Raw genomic sequence first — 7972 nt, forward strand, 5'->3', positions numbered from 1 at the left:
CAGTGACTCCCAATGCTGGCAGCAACAGCAACAACAACAGCAATAACAACAACAACAACAACAGCAACTATGAATGTCCATAATGCCTACGTTACATCAAATGAAAGCCCCAATTTACAGTCACACACACACGTACGCACACACACACATACACACAAGCTTAAAGCTGCTAGCTAAGAATGAGATGGGTGTGCCTCTGCGCCTCTGGCCTCGATCGACCTTAATTGTTATTGTTGTTCTTGTTAGTGGCCAAGCACCGGTGTAAAACAGTTATAATTAGCCGAGCAAACGCTGACTAAAATGCAAAAAAAAGGCACACACCCACACACACACACACCCACACACACACACGTTTACAGAAAGGGAACAAAAATCCTTTAACGACAGCAGCTGCGGCTGCTCGTTGTGCTGACGCGTCAGCAGCGCCTGTTTATGACTCCAGCGACACAGTTTAATTTGCTGCTCCACATATAAAGAAAAAACAAGAAAACAAAAAAAAAAAAAAAACAACAAATAGGGTTTAGAAAGAGCTGCAATAGCAGTTCTCTCACCTTACCGACACCCTCACTTCCCCTCTCTCTCTCTCTCTTTCTCTCTTGAGTTGCTATTTGCCTGTCATACTCTGCACGCATTGAAACTTAGTTGGAGTTGCTTGGCTTCAGGGTAGAGTACAGAGAGATATTATGATCTATTTGTGTGATGATGTCTATATTATTCAGCATCGATATTTATCGATTTGGTATTTTAAGTAAATGTAGCATGATTATTCGACTATTGACAGAGCTAATGATCAAAGAGATTAAAGAAGCATGATTTAGGCATTATTATATATTTGTGATATTCGATATTTATCGATTTGTTATTTTAAGTAATTTCAGAAAATCTCGAATATTATCAGAGCTAATATTATCAGAGTTAAAGAAGAAACATTAATAAGCTGTGATTATAATGATCTATTTGCTATGATTTTCTATATAATTACTCGTCGATTACAATCGATTTGGTATTTTAAGTATATTTAGTATTATTTCAGTATAATCACAGCTAATTTTTCGCTGTGTCAGAGGTCAAAGAAGAATACATAATGACATTATGATCTATTTGCGTGTTGATATCGATATTTATCGATTTGGATTGTGAGTCATTATCCTTAAGTCCATAAAGTTCACTTTTACAGTTCATCTCAATGGACTTTACTCAGCCAAGTCTATGTCTATTTAAAGCTGTCAGCACAGTGTCTGCTAGTCGAGCATGCCCCATTCGCGACCAGAGCGCACCTTTCGCTTGTTTGTGCTTGCAATTGTCAACGCGCTGAATTTGTTGGCCCAGTTTAGCATCTCAGCAGAAACGAGTAAATTGAGTATGAGCAGCGCTCTGAATGCATGCAAAGCACTCGTTAGCTGGCAACAGTTGCCTTGCAGGAGTCAAGCAGCGCTATGTATGTACTTATGCATGTCGTCTGAATAAGATGAAAGGCAACTCCTGCTACTAGTTGCATTGCAGTTAGCAGGCAGGAGCAGCGCTTAAAGAGCTCAGGCTCCATGACCTATCCAAAGAGCGCTAACTGATGCCAGAAATCGCCAATTTATATGCATAATGCATTTAGCGGAATCATATGAAATCGAAGCGCTGTTTGCTGCCGAATTCGGTATTATGAGTCAGTAGCACAAATTGAGACAAACAAATGTCAAACCACATTAAATTATATAAATTATGCAATGATTATGATGTCACAAATCGATTATTCTCAAATGTATTTTTAATATGTGCATATATTTTGTATATATTTATATTTTTATTACAGTTGATTATAGAGAAATGATGTACTGTAAATCAGTAATTTTATAATTTTGCATAATTTAATATGTGCATTGAATAAAACAAATTATTTTCGACCTAATTCGTAAATTAATTTTATATATGCCTTTTACTATAATCGTATTTTAATATATTAATTTACTAAAAGTAATATACATATATATACATTTACTGTTTTTTTTTCAATCTAAATATTTAATTATTACAGTTTATCAGATTATTTATTTTTAATTTTTCTGAATGACTACATTTTTTACCCTAACCCATTGTCAAGGGAAATCAGGGTATAATGGTTTTGTTGAAATATAATTCTTGATCAGGGCGACGAGCTGAGTTGATTTGGCCCTGTCCGTCTGTCTGTCCGTCTGTCCGTCTGTCCGTATGTATGAACGCGTCGATTTCAGAAGATATAAGAGACTTCAATTTTTTTTAAATGTCCGAATTACAGCGCGCATATCAAGTTTATCATTAAAAATCGATAATCATGCTGGAAACAAGTTTGTGATAGCCTAAAAGGAAGCTGGCGCATTTATTGCCACGGAAACGCAGCTGCTGTTGCATCAATGGGTGTAACAGCATCAACAAAGAGAGCTCTGGCTGCCCGACTGCCTGGCTGCCTGGCTAACCGGCTTCAGGCTGCAGGCTAAAGCGTTTCTGCAGTTGAACTGGTTTAAATGGCTTTGACTATGCGGTCAAGTCGTCAGCTCAAGTTGGCCTTCTTCTTTGAGTTGTTGCGGCCATGGACACAATGCGAAATGCGCTACTCTAAATAAACAAAATTATCAGGGATTAACAAACACGAATCACATGAAAGCTTTCAAAGCACATTGAGTTTTGGTAAAGCACTAGAAAGAGTTTCTTTTCCTTAAAACACTAAAGCGTATTAAACTTAACATTGCTTAGGCCAAGCACTGGAAGTACGCAAAGTACTTACATAAAATGAGTGAGCTTTAAAATGTCGCTTTAAAAGCAACTGCAACGCATTGAAAGCACATTAAAGCTTTATTTACCTAATGCTTTGTAATATATTGTTTGTCTATGTTAAGCTTCAGCTTAAATCAAGAAGTTTATACATATAGATAATTTGAAAAACCTATTCGAAGCAAGCAAAAAATCAGCTCTTACTTTTATTACAGCTTTAAGTGATATTCACCATATATATATTTATTTCCTTTAGTTTCTCAAGTTTTAATTATTATTATTCTAACTTCAACGTATTTTCAAAGGTTTTTGGCTTAAATGAAGTAAATATTGGAATTGATAGTGCTTGCAAGACTTTTTAAGTACCTCGCTTTACAGATACTGGAAAGTATGTCCTCTTACTTATAAATATATATAATTTATGTGGAATCTCCGTGAAATTGCTAATCATATATAAATTGTGTAAAATGAGCTTTGAAAGCTTCGTGTTTTAAATAGCTTTCGTGTACTGTTAATATTTATTAAAATTATCTATTACAATTAAGAAAATGTTTATCATATATTTCTTACTTGTTATTCAACTAATTGCTCAGGCTATGGTAATTATTATTATCTATGCAAATAATTTAATATATACTATTTATTATTATTTTGAGTTTATTAGCTGCTTATTTAATTGTTTATAATATTTTTAATTATTAATTTTTTTTTATTAATATATATCCTAACAATTTTAAGCCTTTTTTTATTACCCGCACTACTACTCTGCCACTGCTTATGGGGCATGCTTATGTCGCATATACGTAACGCATTCACGTCAATTTTTTCTTCACTTTTCTTTTTTTTATTCATTGCTTTCGCGTTGCGGATTTTACTCTTAAGATTGTTTTTTTTTTTTCTTTTTTTTTTTTTTTTGTGTTTTATGACTTTTTTTGTAGTTTCTTTATTTTTATTTCAAATGAAAAACAAGATTTTCACTGTGGAAGCTATTTATATTTTCATTTACGTTGACAAAATGTTGCCGCTGGTGGAACAGAAATTTGGCTTGGATTAAATAATATAACTAGTATATACGGACACACGATTTCGTAACATATTTTTAATGATCAGCATAAATATGTGAGATTAGCCCAATGTGTGGTTTTAGTGTATTCGATAGGAACAATAAAATCTCATAACAGATATGTGCGTATGTATGAGATATATGTATACATATATGAGTGCATGTGTGTGTGTTCGTTTTTGTTTTTTGTCCGTGTCTGTGTGATTATTTCTATAATGTATTTAAGTATTATTCTATTCAGTAATTCGCATGAATTTATTTGAAGTCTTAAAGCTTTATTGTTTGATCATAGTATTTACTGTATATACATATGTGTGTGTGTGTATGTTTGCGTATATTTGTATGCTTTGTATAGCGCCCTACTATGCGATTCTCGTTGGTTTATCTAAGGTCTTTTAGGTACCAGCGCTCCGACAACTTTCAAATGATATATGTGAGGTCCAAAATTCCTATTTTCTCTTTTTTTTTGTTATGAATTTTTATAAATAATAGTTTAAGCATTCAAATCTAACTTTATTTATGGCTTTATTGATCTGAGGATTTTCAAATTGTTCCAAAGTTGGCACAATTCAAATCTGATTTAAAGACAATTGTTTTGAATTATTTCATCACGTACGCTCCATCGCCCTCTCACTCTCTATGTACATATATCTGCCTGCCTTTGCGCACCCCTGTGCATTTGTCAGCGACTGCCCACGCCTCTGCCCCCAGCCGCATGCCTTGGCCACTGAGTCAAGTTGTCAACGCAGCAAAGTTGAACCGAACCAAGCCAAAAACTGAACTCAGCAGCCAACGATCCGAGCCAGATACAAATACGTACATACGTATAAATCTATCTATGTATACATATGTATATATATTTATATATGTTATGGATTCAGATTTGGTGCCGCTGTCGGGGCTATCCGAACAGTTGAAAACAAAATTATTCATTACGACTTCCGCGCTACCGAGAAAAAAAAATCGAGCAAGAAAAGCAGAAAAAAAAAACAGAAAAAGAAAAGTGAAATAAAATGCTAGCAAGCGAACGTGGATAAAGAAAAAGTTTTCCATGAAAATGTTTCAAATGCTCATTTGTATCTGTTGTTGTTGTTGTTGTCGCTGAATGTGAGTGCGCAATCGAAGCGTTTTTGTGTTGGGGCGTGGCAGAGCGCCTTCGCTCGCTTTTGGCTGCTGCTGCTGCTGCCACGCCGCGTGCCAACAATTGACTTTGAATAAGTTTCACATTGAAATTATGCCAATTTGTTGCTGCTGCTGCCGCTGCTGCTGCTGCTGCTGCTGCTGCCGCTGCTGCTGCTGCTGCTTAAGCTGCGACACTGGCGCAGATAATTTGCGGCGATGTTGTAATTTTTCTGGTTAAAGTTTTGCCAGTAAACAACTCGAGGCGTTGTTGCAATTGAAACAGACGCACCGCCCGCAGGCATCAGGCGCCGCCAAGCGAGGGGAGGAGGCGTGACTCGACGCGACGCGAGGCGAGGAAATGAGGCAGGACTTTTGCCCGTTCGCCAGCCACTTCGTTTCATTGTTATTGTAATTTATTTTGTACGTCGCGCCTTATGCACTTGTGTACCCACATCACACTCCATTTCCATTTCCATTTCCATCCCATACCCCTGCCACCCCCCTCTCTTGCCACGCCTTCACTAAGCACACAAATTGATCGCCTGCCAGCGTCACACAACAGCTCAGCGCCACTTGTTGCCCCGCCGGAACTTACGCCCGGATTGTCCACTTCCCGCAGAAACAACAAAATAAAAACATTAACAAAAACAAAAAAAAGCACAAAAACTTTTTTTAATTTTAATCAAAAAAGTTTGTTGTTATTTTTGCGGGCAGCAAAACGCATTTAATTGGACAAGGGAATAAACAAAGTGCTGCAAAATGCTGTGAAAGTGAAAAAAATCAAAACTTTTGCAAAATACATTGCTTAGAATTGCTCGGCTTAGAGATACCCAGCTTTTAGATGGGGTAGAGAGATGGAAAGAGAGGCAGAGAAAGAGAGAGTGTGTTAAGCTGAAGGAAAAGAAATATATGATATACACAGAGTGTAGGAAAGAGGGAGGGAGAGAGAGAGACAGAGAGAGAGAGAGAGAGAGAGGAAAGAATCTTTTCTTTGCTTCTCTTGAAAGGGCCCTTAGATAGAGAAAAAAGAAAGAGTAAGAAACCATTAGAGAGAGCGACGAAGAAAGATATATATATAGAAAAAGACAAGGAGTGTGAGAGAAAGAGATTGAGAAAGGGAGAGAGAGGGAGTTAAAAAGAGAGAGTTAAAGTTATACGGTAGACAGAGATAGAGAAAGAGAGGATATGAGGTACAGTGAGAGAAAGTTAAAGTGAAAGACAACTATTCTGGGGAAGAGAGAGAAGCTAAGCCGATATGAAGAAAATGTGAGAAATATAGCGAGAACACAGAGAGAGATAGAGAGAGAGAGAGAGAGAGAGGAAAGAAAAGAGAAAGGGTCAATATAAGATCTTTGTAAGATTAATAGCTTCAGCCAAAGGTCTATCTTTAGTCGATACGATTAGAGATAACCCAAATGTCTACTAAGCCAATCGACATGTTGTTCGCCTATCTCTGAAATTCCCATCTGCATCAAAATTTTCTGCTCAACTTTCGCTTCAAGTTCAGACTACCCGTGTGCTGTATAAATGCCCTGAAATAAATACCACTCTATTAAGCGAAAACTTTTTGCCCGCTCTTTAACTCTTTCGGTCTAGTTCATTAAGTCTTCTATGCGATTTTCATCGAACTCGAGAATTATTTACTCACCCAAATGTGTGAAAATTGACTGTGAGCGAGCAATTTATGGCCAATGTTAAGGAAACTAGATATATCAGCATTGGTTCCACTTATGTTTCTGTTAGTTATACAACATTTATTTTAGTAGCTAGAGAATCACACTCAATCTCTATAGAAGTCCTTGAACTATGCAAGAGACTAATGGGGGAAAAAGAACATTTAAGAGCCAAGCACTAATTGAAAATGATCTGCAAATTAGCCATTCATGGGGCGAAACTGATATCTGATACCAAAAGTGCAAAATACAAGAAGGAAAAAAATGAGCACACGTAATGAACACGCTCCAAATGGACCCGGATCCGGGCCCGGGTAGAAGAGCAAGCAGCACGAATTGCCCAGTCAAATGAAAAACTATTTAAATGCAATTGCTGACCAAGCGTCGATTTGCTCACTGAATATTCGAGTGCGCAATATAAATATTTGTTGAGGAGCCACGAGTGCGAGATGCTCACATCCACGCCCCCAACCACGCCTCCGTCCATGCCCCCACCGCACACAGCCACAGCCACAGCCAGCACGCCCGAGAGAACGCGAACGAACCACAACGAAATTTCCGCCCAGAATTTACCAAACCCTCTGTGCCTCTTCCCAGTGCCAAATGGTAGTAGCTGGACCGGAGAGTGCGTAGAGACGGGGCAGGGGCGAGGGGCGAGGGGCGAGGGGCAGGACCAACACAATTGTGGAGCTCCCCGTTATAGGAAGTTAGCTTAGGTCATTATTGTGCATTGCCCGACTGAAATGGATGCAACAATGAGGCGGGCGCTTAACTGAAAATTGTGCCACAACTCGCAGCTATCAAATTTGAATAAATAACGGCCCCGAACGGCGCACCAACTGCCCCAGTCCTGCACCAGTGCGGCATCGAGTCATCGATAGGGTCTGCAGGGGCGAGTTCGCCAAATGAGAATCGAGTGCAAATATTGTATTTTAGTTTTACGCTGACTAAATGCAAATACATATGTAGAGGGACTTGATAAAAGATAGAGAGAAAGTATTGGGGGAAGTGGAAGTAAGAGTTGCGAGTAGGAGTAGAAATAAGAAGTAGGAGTAGGATACGAAGTGGGAGCTCAAAAAGGAGTAGATGTAGGAGTAGAAGAAGATGTCAGAGAAGGATAGGGAAGAGTAGACAGTAGTAGAAATCTTTGGAGTAGAAAAGGATGTAGAAGCAAGAATGTAGAATGTAGGAGAAGGAGAAGTAGGAGTAGAAATGGGAGTAGAAAAAGGAATAAAATTAATAAGATGTGGGAGAAGCAGTAGATGTTGGAATAGAAGTTATAAGATGTAGGAGAATTAGCGGGAGGACTAGAAAGTTGTAGAAACTTTTGGAGTAGAAGTAGATGAAGTAGGAGAAAGAGGAGTAGGAGTAGGTG

Source organism: Drosophila arizonae, chromosome X (assembly GCF_054131065.1).
Source record: "Drosophila arizonae isolate 15081-1271.41 chromosome X, UAZ_ARI_1.0, whole genome shotgun sequence".
Lineage (NCBI taxonomy): Eukaryota > Metazoa > Arthropoda > Insecta > Diptera > Drosophilidae > Drosophila > Drosophila arizonae.